The following is a 17209-nucleotide window of genomic DNA, read 5'->3' as shown; positions in this document are numbered from 1 at the left end:
CTTTACTCCACTGCATCTTTACGGACTGTAACTTCGCCTGCTAATTCCCATTAGCGGTCCTGGGGTTCCTGTCTGTCCGTCCTGGGAGTGGATCTCTCCTGACTGTGGTACTCCCAAGGTTTCTCATTTTTCTCCCGAAGACTGGAGTTTTTGGGAGTTTTTCCTGGCCGACATGGAGGGTCTAAGGATGGGGGATACCCAGGACTTGAATTTATTTATTCATCTTTGTTGCTTCATTTGCTGTTTCTGATTGTGTATCATATTGCCCCTGCAAAGCCCTTTGAGACAATTTTGTTGCAATCCAGGGCTATACAAATAAAATTGAATTGAATTGGGTTATTCCGGCAATCTGGCAGAAAGGTCAGATTCCTTCAACGTGTGTATACACATAAAAAGTAAACCGTAATACTTAATAATAAGCCTGTCGCAATATGCAATAAGTCAATCAATTGCGCGGTACATAAAAATGAGGTCGGTAATCTTCCCAGCTGCGATATATCGCCGTGTGTGTTTGCATGTGCGTGTCGATTGCATATGCGAGTCCAGTTCCTATAACAGACGTTTATTGTTCATCCACACACCATAGAAATAAAGTTCAGACATACAAAATAAGGAAACACATCTGTAACGGCTCTCAAACTATTTGAGTGGAAGAGAAAATGGCCACGAATCGACTGATGTATTTCGCCACTTTATTTCCTTCTTTGCTGTGCGAGCAACACCGTGAAAAACTAAAAGAGCATACAAACAATATCAATAAACATCCATAAAATTAAATACAACATCCATTAAAGTAAAATACAATCATACAGTATGCGCCTTATATCCAAACATAAGAGAGCTGTTCATTTTTTTTCGTGAGTCCGTATTCTTTCGTTAGCGTCCTCCATCTTTTCTTTTCTGTCCGTGAGTTGGCGCTCTTTCTCTCTTCTCGCGGTACACGCAAAACAGCACGTGAACTTTACGTATTCATAGGGTGACCATATTTTGATTTCCAAAAAAGAGGACACTCAGCCCGGCCTCAAGATACTTGAATTTTACTCCAAGTTCACTCAAAGATGCCTATATCCCTTTAATATATGTATAGTGTGCCCCTCACTCTGGATGGAAAAATGCAGTTTGAAAAAAAAAAAAAGACATATATTATATATATTAGGGCTGTCAAAATTATCGCGTTAACGGGCGTTAATTATTTTTTTTAATTAATCACGTTAAAATATTTGACGCAATTAACGCAGATGGCCCGCTCAGACAGATTTAAATGACAGTGCAGTGAAACGCTCACTTGTTGTGTCTAACGAGTTTTGCCGCCCTCTGCTGACGCTTGGGTGCAACTGATTTTATAGGCTTCAGCTCCCATCAGCATTGTGTAATTATTGACATCAATGGCGGGCTACTAGTTTATTTTTTGTTTGAAAATTTTACAAATTTTATCAAAACGAAAACATTAAGAGGGTTTTTAATATAAATTTCTATAACCTGTACTAACATTTTTTTTTTTTTTTTTAAGAACTACGAGTCTTTCTATCCATGGATCGCTTTAACAGAATGTTAATAATGTTAATGCCATCTTGTTGATTTATTGTTATAATAAACAAATACAGTCCTTATGTACCGTATGTTGAATGTATATATCCATCTTGTGCCTTATCTTTCCATTCCAAAAATAATTTACAGAAAAATATGGCATATTTTATAGATGGTTTGAATTATTTTTTAAGCTGTAATTAACTCGGTTAAAAATTTTAATCGTTTGATAGCCCTAATATATATATAATGCAGACCCATAGAAGTGTAGTCCAGTCAATACACATACACACAGTAGGCCATGTGCCAGCTAAACATTTTTAGAAATTACCGACAATTGTCCTTGACAAATTGTATTCCCATTTAATTGATATTCTCAAAGTTCTAGATTGCACACAAACAAAAACCGAAATAAACTGACAAACTATTCAACCAGCATGTTTCCAAACATAGCAGTTCAAAACTACGTTTCCCATAATGCCTAGCGCGGTTTAGCTAGCTGAGGCAAAAATCAAACTTTGCTATAAAGGTTTACAATCATCGGCAGCGTGCCAATGCGACACCAAACGGGATTTTACAGTCAAAGCTCTGACAGGAGTCAACAGTTGCCATTATATACGTATTTATCGTAAAAAACTTAACAATTGGGCAGGCGTTGTGGCCAAATCGTCAACCCAGTAGATGGCGGTAATGCCTCATGATAGGGGTAAACTGCCAACAAAAACAAGAAGAACTAGGCCTGCAAGCAGGACTGAACGGGCCCTCGCAATCTAGCGCAACTCGGACTGTGTGCAGGTCAGGGTGGTGGCAGATCCTCCTCTCTAATCATCTCATTAGAACCTAACAAGCTCGAAAGTCGCCTCTTTACATTCACACACCTAACAGATTAAAAAAAACCTATTGGAGAGAGTACTACAAAAAAGGAGGTACTACTGAGCTGTGCAGCCAAGCCCTTATTCAAAACCAAAATTAATATTCTAACTGGGCCAATTCGACCAAGTGTGCCAAATATTGTGGCTCTATAAGCTGCCTGAGTCTCTGAAAAAAAGTATTTCCTTTAAATGGCGAATAAAGGGTCGTCACGGCAACAGACAGAGACACGTGGACATGGGCCGTAAATAAGTATTTTAATAGGTCTTGAAACTACAATGACCAACCTGAAAAGAACTGGACATGTATTGGAAAAACGAGTGACTTTCTATTGCCACTAGTTGGCGCTGTAGGGTTGATGCAAATGACCCCTACAAGGCCCTTCAGGGTATGACTCTCAACAAGCACGGGAAGTTTGGCGCAGATATGTTGCATATCTGCCGAGTTATGACTGTTCAAAGTTTTTGGAGAGAAAAATTGTTGACAGTCATTTTCACTTTCCTGTTTGGACCCCTCCGCTTCAACGAAACTTCAATATTTTTCATCAGGCACCTGAAGACAGGTCTTAAGGCTTCCCTTATGCAGCTTTGAGGTAGATTGATTTTTTCCCTTTAGAGGAGGAGTGTGTCCCGTAAAAAAAGGGCATTTCCTGTTCCCACTAGGAGGCGCCAAGCACAAATGGTAAATTTTCAATCCAGTCCTGCTCAGGCTGGTATACCTCACACACATGCCAGATTTAAAATAGATTGAACGTTGTATGAGGGAGTTATCAGTCATTTTCCGAATTCGGTGTTTTGGCGAAAAAATGGCCGACTTTGGCACCCCGCCCAGGTCAGGCCCGTGAATGAAAACACACCATTTTGATAACTTAAGATTTCATATGCCTCATGAACAGTCTCGCCAATTTTGAGAATGATCAAACTAATTCCCTAGGTGCCAAGGTGTAAAATGTGCACACTGTAAATCGATAAAAATTTCACATTCAATCCAAAATACCTGATTTCCTGTTGGGTTTGGAATATGCATGCAAGAGACTTTTTGGAGCAGTTTTGTACAAGGTATCGACTCTCCGAATTTCATCCCTCTACGTTGAAAAAACCTAAATGGAGAGGCCTTTTTGAAAATTTCAAGGGGGCGCCACTGAGCCATTTTGTTACATGTTTTCGTAACGTTGCAAGATTATTGAACGTTATGCAAAGCCACATGTATCTCCAAATTTTTGTGAGTTTTCGTGCATGTTCAAGCCTCCAAATGTAAACTCCTACTGTGAACCGATAAAAATTTCACATTCGATCCAAAATACCCGATTTCCTGTTGGATTTGGGATACGGGTGCAAGAGACTTTTTGGAGCAGTTTTGCACAAGGTATCGACTCCCCAAATTTCATCACTCTCTGTTAAAAAAACCTAATAGGAAACGCCTTTTTGAAAAATTCAAGGGGGCGCCACTGAGGCATTTTGTTACATTTTTTCGTAACATTGCAAGATTATCGAACGTTATCTAAAGCCGCATGTATGTGCAAATTTTTACGAGTTTTTGTGCATATTCAAGCCTCCAAATGTAAACTCCTACTGTGAACCCATAAAAATTTCACATTCGATCCAAAATACCCGATTTCCTGTTGGATTTGGAATATGGGTGCAAGAGACTTTTTGGAGCAGTTTTGCATAAGGTATCTACTCCCCAAATTTCCTTGCTCTATGTTGAAAAAACCCAATAGGAAAGGCCTTTTTTAAAACTTCTTTCTGTCGCCACCAGTGTTGTTAATCTTACTGAAAAAAAGTAATTAATTATAGTTACAAATTACTTCTCCCAAAAAGTAATTGCGTTACTAACTGAATTACCTGAATGTAAGAGTAATCAGTTACTTGGCAAAGTAATTGGTGATAATTACTTATTTTTTTTTTCCCTCAAAAAAAAAACAAAAAAAAAAAAACATTGGCCACACTATGTGAAGTTTTTTGTGGAGGTTTTTGGTACAATTGGCCCGAGCCCAATTTTTTAGCCTAATTTACCCTTTACCCTGAATCAACTGTTAAAAGTTGTTAAAATTGCTCCCATTTTTGCATTACTTCCCTTCTCTCTACTTTCGACATATGAAAGTTTTAAAACTGTTTCATCATTTAAAGATAGATTCAAGTCAAGATTTTGCTGATTTAGAAGTATTTTAGATAAAAAGTTACTTAGGTTTGCGAGGAAGGTTCTCTACAACAGAGCTGTCCTAAAAAGCCTACTGCTTTAAGATGGCGGCTGTCATTTTGCATCTAGTTATATCTATATACAGTATACGGGACATCTACCATGTCTACCATATCTACCATAACATGCGGGCGTAGTTTGGAGGCTATCGGCTACAACATGTATTATTGGAGCTACCTAGCATCGCGTTTGCTCGGCGTCACAACTTTATTGCCTCCTCATACTCCTCCCCACTCCTGCTCTGCTCTGTCATCTTGGTGAGTCCGTCTCCCTCAGACTTTTCGACCAATATAGTAACGCATAGTAACGCATGCCTTTCCGTCCTCAGTAATGGTAACGGCGTTGCCAAGATGAGAAAAGTAATTAATTAGATTACCCACTACTGAGAAAAATAACGCCGTTATATTGTAACGCCGTTATTAACAACACTGGTCGCCACTAGTTGGCACTGTAGAGTTGATGCAAATGACCCCTACAAGAACCTTCAGGGTATGACTCTCAACAAACACGGGAAGTTTGGCGCAGATATGTTGTATATCTGCCGAGTTATGACTGTTCAAAGTTTTTTGCGTGACAAATTGTTGACGTTCATTTTCACTTTCCTGTTTGGACCCCTCCGCCTCAACGAAACATCAATATTTTTCATCAGGCACCTGAACACAGGTCTTAAGGCTCCCCTGATGCAGGTTTGAGGTCAACAGATTTTTTTCCCTTGGAGGAGGAACCTGTCTCGTAAAAAAAGGCATTTCCTGTTCTCACTAGGGGGCGCTAGACCTAATGGGTAATATTTCAATGCACTCGTGTTAAGGGTGGGATACCACACATACATGCCAAATATGAAAAAGATTGAACGTTGTGTCAAGGAACTATAAGTCATTTACTGAATGTCATTTTGCCGAAAAAATGGTCGACTTTGGCACCACGCCCAGGTCAGACCCGTGAATGAAAACGCACCATTTTCAAAACTTAAGATTTCATATGTCTCCTGAACAGTCTCACCAATTTTGAAGATGATCCAACTAACTCCCTCGGCGAAAAGGTCTCAAATGTGCACCCTGTAAATCGATAAAAATTTCATATTTGATCCAAAATAACCGATTTCCTGTTGGGTTTGGAATATGCGTGTAAATACTTTTTTGGAGCGGTTTTGGACAAGGTATAGACCCCCCAAATTTCATTGCTCTACGCTGACAGACCCTAATGTTATAGGCCAATTTTAAAATTTCAAGAGGGCGCCACTGAGCCATTTTGTTATATTTTTTTGCAACGTTGCAAAATTATCGAAATTTACAATTTTCCGGACGTATGTGCAAATTTTGGTGACTTTTCGTGCATGTTCAGGCCTCCAAATTGGCCGTTTTCATTTGCCCTGAAAAAAAAAAAAAAAAAAAAAAAAAAAAAATCCTTTGCAAAACAATAGGGCCTTCGCACGCTTAGTGCTCGGGCCCTAATTACTCCTTCCCTCTCTTCTAGTAGGAGCCATGTCAACTGCTGCCACCCAGCAGCTGGAGGTATTCTCTTCAAATTGGTCCCGTGAAAAATCATAAAAACCGGACATTTTTATGAATTTATAAAACCCGCCCGGACGACGAGGATACTACATGAAAGTAGGACATGTCCGGGGAAAAGAGGACGTTTGGTCACCCTACGTATTCACGATAACATTTTTCACCACAATATGTCAGTATTGCCACACAGGTAGAAAACAAAAACAAGATGGATGTAAAATACTCAATAAATTTCAACTTCTTGTATTGCAACAGCTACAACATCCATATCAAACATTTTAAAACATTGCTACATTGAGGCTATAGGAAAAAAGCTTACTGGTTTACTGTGTTGTTAATTTTACTTTAAAAAAATAATTACAGTTACAAATTACTTCCCCCAAAAAGTAATTCGGGCCCGAGCATTAAGCGTGCGAAGGCCCTATTGTTTTGCAAAGGATTTAATTTTTTTTTAATTTTAATTTTTTTTTTTTTTCAGGCCAATTTGGAGGCCTGAACATTCACGAAAAGTCAACAAAATTTGCACATACGTGCGGCTACGCGTAAATTTCGATAATCTTGCGTCGTTACGAAAAAATGTCAAAAAATGGCTCAGTGGCGCCCCCTTGACCCTTAAAACTTTCAAAAAGACCTCTCCTCTCAGGTTTTCAACGTAGAGCGATGAAATTTGGGGAGTAGATACCTTATGCCTAACTGCTCAAAAAAGCCTCCTGCACCCATATTCCAAACCCAACAGGAAATCGGGTATTTTGGATCAAATGTGAAATTTTTATCGGTTCCCAGTTGGAGTTTACATTTGGAGGCCTGAACACGCACTAAAACTCACCAAAATTTGCACGTTCACGCAACTTTGCGTAAATTTTGATAATCTATGAAACAATTTAACAAAATGGCTCAGTGGCGCCCCCTTGAAATCTTCAAAAAGGCCTCTCCTATTAGGTTTTTTCAACGTAGAACAATGAAATTTGGCGAGTCGATACATTGTGCAAAACTGCTCCAAAAAGTCTATTGCACCCATATTCCAAACCCAACAGGAAGCCGGAAATTTTGGATCAAATGTAAAATTTTATCGATTTACATTTGAGACCTTGTCGCTGAAGGAAATAGTTGGATCGTCTTCAAAATTGGTCAGACTATTTAGGAGACATATGAGATCTTAAGTTTTCAAAATGGTGAGTTTTCATTCAAGGGTCTGACCTGGGCGTTTTTTGGGCAAAAAAACAAATTCAGAAAATGATTAAAAACTCTGTGATACAACGTTCAATCTTTTTCATTTCTAGTATGTATATGAGATATCCCAGCCTGAACACGACTGCATTGAAATATTACCCATTAGGCCTGGCACCCCCTAGTGGGAACAGGAAATGGTCTTCTTTACAAGACAGGCTCCTCCTCCAAGGGAAAAAAAATCTATTGACCTCAAACCTGTTTCAGGGGAGCCTCAAGACATGTGTTCAGGTGCCTGTTGAAAAATATTGAGGTTTCGTTGAAGCGGAGAGGTCCAAACTGGAAGTGAAAATGACCGTCAACAAATTGTCTCGCCAAAAACTTTGAACAGTTATAACTCGGCAGATGTACAAAATATCTGCGCCAAACTTCCTTGTTTGTTGAGAGTCATACCCTGAAGGGTCTTGCAGGGGTCATTTGCATCAACTCTACAGTGCCAACTAGTGGCGACAGAAAGAAGTTTTAAAAAAGGCCTCTCCTATTGGGTTTTTTCAACGTAGAGCAATGAAATTTGGGGAGTAGATACCTTATGCCTAACTGCTCCAAAAAGCCTCTTGCATCCATATTCCAAATCCAACAAGAAATCGGGTATGTAAGAGCCATATTCCTGATTTATCTTATTATATGTAATTTTACTCCTCGCCACTAGAGGCTGTCAATCGCGTCTTTCCACTGACCTCGAATCAGCCCAGGTACGCTTAAAATGACAGCTAATCATGTCACAGGTGTTGGTAGTTAGGAGGGCAAACAGTTTTTGACTGTGTCTTAGTGCAGCGTGCAGGAATGGAAATTACTCATTTAGTTTGTTCTTTTGTGAATACGTTTTTAGTCTTTTGGTTTGTTACTTTTATTTGGAGAAAGTGTTTTTGAGTTAACTTATTAAACGCCACCAGAATAAACTTATTGGAACTGAGAAATGGACTCGCTGGTGTTTGCTTCGCGTCTCCAACTGCACTGAGCGCACGTCATCACTACAATCCCCTAACTATCATCCAGTACTAGACTGGAAACAGGGATCAGTCAGTACACGTAAGGTCAAAAACTTGCTTTTTGATGTGGACACCGATCGTTAATTGGGACAACGATCATCAAGAGGACGCGGAGCTGCACGCAGCGTGTAGATTTTTACCAGCTCGTTTGGGAGCAGCGGATGTCAGCTGGGCAGCGTTTGACATCGCCGATTGCTGACTGGAGCCGTACGGGAGCTTCCTACGAGACCAGCGGCGGATCATCATCGCGAAGGAGCACCATTCATCAAGCCGGCCAACGCTCGATTGGGGTATGTGGAGACCAGCGCTTATTTGAATGGCCATTTTAATTTGTGTACACACATTCGCATAAATCCAATGCATTGGTGACGTCACGAACTCGCGATCGTCTAAAAACTTTGCGTCGAGACGAGTTGCGCAACACTTCTTTGCGGGCTAATTAAAAGCCATCTAAACATTCGTGGTCATAATGGCCGAAGAGGAAAAAGGAAAGCTTCGTCATGAGACCGAACTTACTGAAGGTGCGGGTGTACGGGAAAAGCGTGTGATTAAAATTACACCGAAGGTTTTAATGGAAAAAATAAGTAGCTTAGAAAAACAAAGGAAATCTGGGTTTGTTAAACTGTCAAAAGTAAAGGAGAATATTGCTAAATTGATGTGCGATAAAAGGCACATAAATGAGGTTGAAAATGAATTAAACACGTTTAATGAGTTGTGTGACAATATACAAACGGTTCATACTTCTATATTAGGGTTGCTACCTGCTGACGAGGCAGGCAAACATGATATATGGTACCAAGCCAAAATGTTGAATGTTAATGATTTTATTGAGTATACAAATCAATGTTTAGCTGACAATAGGACTGGTTCAGTGCAGGATTACCATGGTGTTGGTTATGAAATGGGAACACAATGTGGGCAAACACAAATGGTACAAATTGGAAATGAAATGGGACCAACAGAAACACAAAGTACTGTGGACAATGGAAATAAAGTTGTGGATGTCAAGGATGAAGAGGAGGAAAATCAAATAAAACCACAAGACAGCATTTCAAATGTGCAGTCACAGCACCATGGCTCATGCCGTCGATCGTCAAGTAGCAGATCATCGAGCAGCAGATCCTCCACTTCTTCAGCTAGGCTCAGGGCAGAGGCAGAACGAGCTGCTCTCTTGGCTCGAGCTTCTGTTTTAAGGGACCAGCAGGCATTGGAGGAGCAGGAGCTTGCAGTGAAGAGAGCATTAGAGGAGCAGGAGCTTGCATTGAGGAGAAAAAGGGAGCAGCTCCAGCTGGAGGCTGAAATCGCTGCAACCTCTGCTAAGCTAGCGGTGCTTCAGGACGGGAGCAGCATCCATTGAAGGCGATCTGATGGAATGGCTTCCTACATTAAAAAGGGGGCTAGACCTAAGATCGACCTCGCCTCCCTCAATCCAGAGGCTGCGACATACGTGCCTCCAACACCACAGCAGCAAGCGTTTCTACCTTTGCAAAGCGATGCGTCATCATTGGTCATGCCCACAACCATATCCAACTCAAGGAAACCACAAGTTGATCCGTCAACATTGTATCCCACCTATTCTCAATCACAGGCAAAGCCAATTGTCAGTCAAGCCTCTCAAACACTTCAATTAAACCCAAACGCAACCTTCACTCAAGGAATTCCATCACAGCAAGGCCAACACTTGTTTCAAGCCCTACAAGAACAAAATCCAACAATAGGCCTCTACAGTCTGCTGCAGCAACAAAATGACATAACGGCTCACCTTGTGCAAATGCAAACAGCACAACTGCTCCCACGAAGAGAAATTCCAACTTACGATGGTGATCCTCTACAATACAACTCATTCATCAGGGCATTCGAGCACTGTGTTGAAGCAAAGACCACCTGCAAAGGAGACTGTTTATACTACCTCGAACAATTCACCAAAGGGCAGCCAAGGGATATTGTTCGCAGTTGCCTGCACATGACTGCAGATAGAGGATTCGCTCTGGCCAAAACATTACTCAAAGAACATTTTGGAAATGAATACAGGATAACCGCAGCCTACATGGAGAAGGTCACAGTATGACCAAGTATCAAGCCTGAAGACCCCAAAGCACTCCAAGCATATGGACTTTTTCTACGTGAATGTTCCAACGCTATGGCTGATCTTCAGTACTTGGAAGAACTTAACATGCCGACAAATATAAAACTTCTGGTCCAAAAACTTCCTTACAAACTGAGAGACAAATGGAGAACAAAGGCATGTGAAATATTGGAGAAAACAAACAGGAGAGCACAATTTATAGATTTGGTCAAGTTCATCGAGCAACACGTCAGAATCATTTCGGATCCAGTCTTCGGCAACATACAAGACACATCACCTGCCATCAAAGGGGCTCCTAAAGCAATTAAGTTACCAGTCAAACCACAATTGAGAAGCAGTTTTTCAACACAGGTGGTCATAAAGGATGAAGAACAAAACAAACCGGGTGATGACCAAAAAGAAAAGGCACACAACAAAGTGACCTCTAACGAAACAAATTCCATGTCCTGTTTGTATTGTAACACTGGTGGTCATGTGTTGGCACAATGTTTTAAGTTGGGAAAAAAGGCACATAGGGAGAAACTGAACTTTCTAAAGGAGAAAGGTTTGTGTTTCCACTGCTTAACCACAGGACACTTGAGCAAGAGCTGTGACAGGCGCATCACTTGCAACATGTGTAACCAAATGCATCCCAGCATATTGCATATAGGGCAAAAGGAAACTGTAAAGCACAATGAGGGTCAACAAATCATAAATGAGCAACCAAATATTTCTGACAGCTGTACAACATCCTCCACTTGTGGTCTCACAGGGGCCGGTGACTGCAATAAAATTCTTCCAATTCTTCCTGTTAAGGTAAAGAGCTCAAAAGGAAATCAGGTTGTTGAAACCTATGCCTTTCTGGACACAGGGAGTACAGGAACTTTCTGCACCAGAAACCTTGTAGAAAGGCTGCAGATCAAAGGACGGAAAGCTAAAATCAGGATCCGCACCTTGGGGCATAGCGACATAGTGGACGGCTCTGTAGTTGATGGGCTAGAGCAGACATGTCCAAAGTCCGGCCCGGGGGCCAAATGTGGCCCGTGGTCAGATTTCATCCGGCCCCCAGCCTCTGTCATAAAATCAATAACGTCTGGCCCGCACACAGACTTAATAAATTGGTCAGCAGTACCGCTACAAGCATATGAAGTAGCTTACACACTAAATGCTGCCCCTCATTAACCCACTAAAAGGGAGCAGCACTCTAAGCAACATTAACACGTGACCTTTTACTCCCAATTTTCTAAAATGGCGACAATCAACCAAAAAAAAAAAAAAAAAGTTGACTGCAACAGCTGGCACTTCAAGGATAGGTGGAAACTGGACTATTTCGTCACTAAAATACGCAACGACTGTGTCTGCCTCATTTGCAAAGAGACAGTCGCTGTTTTTAAAGAGTTCAATATGAGGCGATATTACCAAACAAGACACGCTGACATGTATGACAAGATTACAGGGTAGATACGTAGCGAGAAATTGAAGCAACTTGAAGCTAGTTTAATTTCACAGCAGCAGTATTTCGCAAGAGCCCGAGAGTCGAAAGAGAACGCCACAAAGGCTAGTTGCAAAATTGTTGAAATTATTGATTAAAAAAAAAAAAAAAAAAGTAGTGCTGCAACGATTAATCGATCAACTCGAGTATTCAATTAGAAAAAAATATTCGAACTAAATTTTGTTGCTTCGAGTATTCGTTTAATTAAAGTGGCATTGTAATGGTTCATTTTAAAAGTGTTTGCATTTAATTTCACTGATGAGGGTGGATACAATGCCCTCTGGTCTTTTCACCAACATAAGCTAAGTTTTTGTTTGAGCGAATGTTTTTTTAATGCATTCTTAATTTAGTTTGTAGGTATATTTAGCCGTTTTTTTGTGGGAATATGTGTCTGAACCACTTGTTAAGAGCATTGTAAAAAAAAAAAAAAAAAACTTTAGCATTTTATAGCATTTAAGCTAGCAGACTAACCCTCTATCCAAGTTAGCCAATTGTTCTTTTGTTGTACACGGATCCTCATTTTTAAAAAAAAATTATATCGTTTGAGGCTCAGCTCAGGCGTTTTAATTTTTCATGTTCCTTATCCGATTACTCAATTATTCGAACTAACTAGTCCATCGATTAATCGACTACTAAAATATTCGATAGCTGCAGCCCTATAATAAAGCAAATGTGACATACAGAACGGCTAGCTAAAATTTGCTTAAATATATTGTTCTACGTAAAGGATGTCAGCCAAGGTCGGCCCCCCACATTTTTGCCACACCAAATCTGGCCCCCTTTGCAAAAAGTTTGGACACCCCTGGGCTAGAGATTTCGGGAATTTCTCCGGAGCATTTCTATCCACTTCCCACAGTGTGCACTCACGAACAGATGCCTGCCTCACCCACTAACTTAATCAGTGAAAGGGAGCTGAGGAAATGGCCCTATTTAAACAACATAAAGATTCCCTACATAAACGCCACTGTTGAACTGTTGATTGGCACAAATGCATCAAAGTTGTTGGAGCCATTGAATGTGATCAACAGTCATGGAGATGGACCCTACGCAATTAGAACCCTATTGGGGTGGGTGATAAATGGTTCATTAAGGGGTGACTGCAATCAGGAACATCACTCAATTATCGCCAACAGAATCACCTGTAACAAGGTTGAAGTGACTCAGCATCACATGATCACACCAGCACGGAAATTGTGGTATATCCCACATCATGGCATATACCCTTCAGCGAAAAGAAAATTCAAGTCTTCCAAAAGTTGGCGGAAAAGGAAAAAGCAAGAGCACCCGGAAGAAGAGGGGGTCCATGTGGATGTGGAGTCTGCAATCAGAGCTGAATGGACCAACAGCACTGGCTCTGGCCCCCCTGCATGATGTCGCTGTCTGCTCTTAGTGTTCCCCAAGCGTAAAAAATAAGTCCAAAACGAATATGGTTGGGTGGTCTACGATCTGTCTATGACAGGGTATGACACATACTGGGTTTGGGAGCAAAAGCTCAATCAATCATTTTTTTTTGTGTATATCTATGGCTCTTTTGATGTACATTTTGATGTAATTGCTCAAAAGGCGCAATTAGGGGCCGGTGTGTAAGAGCCATATTCCTGATTTGTCTTATTATATGTAATTTTACTCCTCGCCACTAGAGGCTGTCAATCGCGTCTTTCCACTGACCTCGAATCAGCCCAGGTATGCTTAAAATGACAGCTAATCATGTCACAGGTGTTGGTAGTTAGGAGGGCAAACAGTTTTTGACTGTGTCTTAGTGCAGCGTGCAGGAATGGAAATTACTCATTTAGTTTGTTCTTTTGTGAATACGTTTTGAGTCTTTTGGTTTGTTACTTTTATTTGGAGAAAGTGTTTTTGAGTTAACTTATTAAACGCCACCAGAATAAACTTATTGGAACTGAGAAATGGACTCGCTGGTGTTTGCTTCGCGTCTCCAACGGCACTGAGCGCACGTCATCACTACAATCCCCTAACTATCATCCAGTACTAGACTGGAAACAGGGATCAGTCAGTACAGGGTATTTTGGATCGAATGTGAAATTTTTATCTACATTAAAAAAATGCTACTTCTTTTGCTTCTAACCAAGAATCGAGACTGTTATGCCTCCATATCTTTGAAGAATTCGGGGATTCAAGCGTTTATTCGCAAGAATTTTCGTCAGAAAAGCTCTGTTTACGTCAGATGGCCGCTAGCCTCATTTGCTAACAGAGTATAGTGTATAATGATAATAAACGGCTATTCTATTCTCTAATAAGTTGTGATTGTATATAGGATTTATTAATAATCTATTATTTATAATTGATTCTGCATGTTTTCCTCAAGTATTGTTTCTGATGTTAAATTGAGTGATTTATTAGCTGTTGAAAACTTAATAATAAAAATATTTGAGTTGCTGTTTTGGTCAAAAATATATATGATATGTTAAATATTACTATTGATCCTGAAAATACATGTGATTATCTCTCCATTTGGTGATTTGTGTGCATCTAGTGTAAAATTTGAGGCTTTTATAGCCATTTGAAATCGTGTTATACTTATATAAAATCAGGATTTTATAGAGGAACGACTTTTTTGCTGCTCATGGAGACTCGTATATGGCTAAGGTAGGTGCCTGTTTTGGTCTTGGGTCTGTAGAAGCTTTGCTTTTGAAAATATTTGAAGTTTTTGAAAACAGGCCCCCTACGGATCGGCCCCATTTCCCGTGTCATGTCAATAGGTTATGAAGTCTACGGGAGGAGTCTAAAAAAAACATAAAAAAACATTAATAAATCCATCTTTTCGAACTAAAACATGATGAGAACGTGCTCGGGCTTGTCATCCGACACCTGCGGGAAGAAGAGCACACAAAATGTGGAATCGGCTGACGAAAAAGAAGTGAATGAGCTGAGGTTGACCTCACCGCGTATTGGCGTCTTAATCGGGAGAGGTGGCTTGGCCAAAAGTCGTCTTGGTCACAGAAGCCGCCGCCTCAGGAGAATAGACCCTGAAGGAAGTGGTTTCAGAAGAAGTGGCTTGGGGAATAGCTATCTTGGGAAAATCATCCTCGGGGACGTCTGTCACCATGGAAGCGTTCATGGAATCGGTGTGGGAGACTGCAGAATGCACAAAGAAGGAGGTGGAGTCTTTAGCTCAGCGGTGTCAACCAGGCAGCCTGTAGGCCCGATCTAGCTCATCAAAGTTATTCTCGGCCATCGACTTTATGAACACAGGCTTAAAAGAAGAAGAAATGAAAAAAAGAACGATCCTAAAATTGCCCCATTTTCTTTTCGTGCCTGTGTATGTGCTATCTTCTACCCGTAGGATTTGAAGTGAGTGTGCTCACTCGCTCGTGGGTGCATGAGGAATTGAAATTATAAGGGTTGCCGGACATAAACAGTTGAATGATTGTATTTAACCCTAACCTGTCTACCCCCGACTAAAAATCAACAGGAAGGGACACAGAAAAGCACTACAAAAAAACAAGTGACCAGTGAACAAGAAGTGAGCTGGAAATACCCTGAAATCAAGATGAATTGCTCAACAATGGACAGGAAGTGACCCAAAATCAACAGGGAGTGACTCAAAATCAACAGGAAGTGACCTAAAAGACAGCCAAACCAACAGGAAGTGACCTGCAAATGACCTAAAATCAAGATGAAATGATCCAAAAGTAACAGGAAGTGACCCAAAATCAACAGGAAGTGACCCGGAAAAGCATCAACAGGAAGTGACCGGTGAATAGGAAGTGACTCAGAAATGCCCTAAAAGCAAGAGGAAATTATCCTAAATTTAAAGGAAGTGACCCAAAATCAAAAGGAAGTGACCCAAAAAAGCAGCAAAATAAATAGGAAGTGACTTGAAATCAATAGGGAGTGACTCAAAATCAACAGGAAGTGACCTATAAGACAGCCAAACCAATAGGAAGTGACCTGCAAATGACCTAAAATCAAGATGAAATGATCCAAAAGTAACAGGAAGTGACCCAAAATCAACAGGAAGTGACCAGTGAATAGGAAGTGACTCAGAAATGCCCTAAAAGCAAGAGGAAGTGACTGGAAATCAAAAGGAAGTGACCCAAAAAAGCAGCAAAATAAATAGGAAGTGAATTGAAATCAATAGGAAGTGACCCAAAAAAAGCAACAAAATCAATAGGAAGTGACCCAAAAAAAGCAACAAAATCAATAGGAAGTGACCAGTGAACAGGAAGTCACCTGGAAATACCCTGAAATCAAGAGGAATAGCTCCAAAATGGACAGGAAATGACCCAAAAGCAACAGGAAGTGACTCAAAATCAACAGGAAGTGACCTAAAAAGCAGCCAAACCAACTGGAAGTGACCAGGAAGTGACCTGAAAATACCCTATAATCACAAGGAAATTATTCAAAAGTAACAGGAAGTGACCCAAAATAACCAGGAAATGACCTGACAAAGCATCAAAATCAACAGGAAGTGACTCAGAAATGCCCTAAAAGCAAGAGAAAATGGACTGCAAAATGCACAGGAAGTGACCCAAAATCAAGAGGAAGTGACCCAAAAAAGCAGCAAAATAAATAGGAAGTGACTTGAAATTTGCCGTAAAACCATGAGACATGAGCCAAAAGTAACAAGAAGTGACTCAGAAATACCCTAAAAACCAGAGGAAAGGATCCTAAATGTACAGGAAGTGACCCAAAATTAGAGATGTCCCGATCCGATATTTGGATCGGATGCCGATATTGGCAAAAAAAAGCGCATCGGTATTGGATCGGCCAACACGGAAAAATCCCTTAAATCAAGAGGAAATGCTCCAATTTGTACAGGAAGTGACCCAAAATCAACAGGAAGTGACTTGAAATCAATAGGAAGTGACCCAAAAAAAGCAACTAAATCAACAGGAAGTGACCTAAAAAGCAGCCAAACCAACTGGAAGTGACCTGCAAGTGACCTGCAAATACCCTAAAATCACAAGGAAATTATTCAAAAGTAACAGGAAGTGACCTAAAATCAACAGGAAGTGACCTGGCAAAGCATTAAAATCAACAGGAAGTGACCTGGCAAAGCATTAAAATCAACAGGAAGTGACTCAGAAATGCCCTAAAAGCATGAGAAAATGGACCACAAAATGCACAGGAAGTGACCAAAATCAACAAGAAGTGATCTGGATATACCCTAAAATCAAGAAGAAATGCTCCAATTTATACAGGAAGTGACCCAAAGAAGCAACAAAATCAACAGGAAGTGACCAGTGAACAGGAAGTCACCTGGAAATACCCTGAAATCAAGAGGAATAGCTCCAAAATGGACAGGAAGTGACCCAAAAGCAACAGGAAGTGACTCGAAATCAACAGGAAGTGACCTAAAAAGCAGCCA

This window comes from Corythoichthys intestinalis, chromosome 7 (assembly GCF_030265065.1).
Source record: "Corythoichthys intestinalis isolate RoL2023-P3 chromosome 7, ASM3026506v1, whole genome shotgun sequence".
Lineage (NCBI taxonomy): Eukaryota > Metazoa > Chordata > Actinopteri > Syngnathiformes > Syngnathidae > Corythoichthys > Corythoichthys intestinalis.
Note: the sequence above shows the minus strand (reverse complement) of the source record.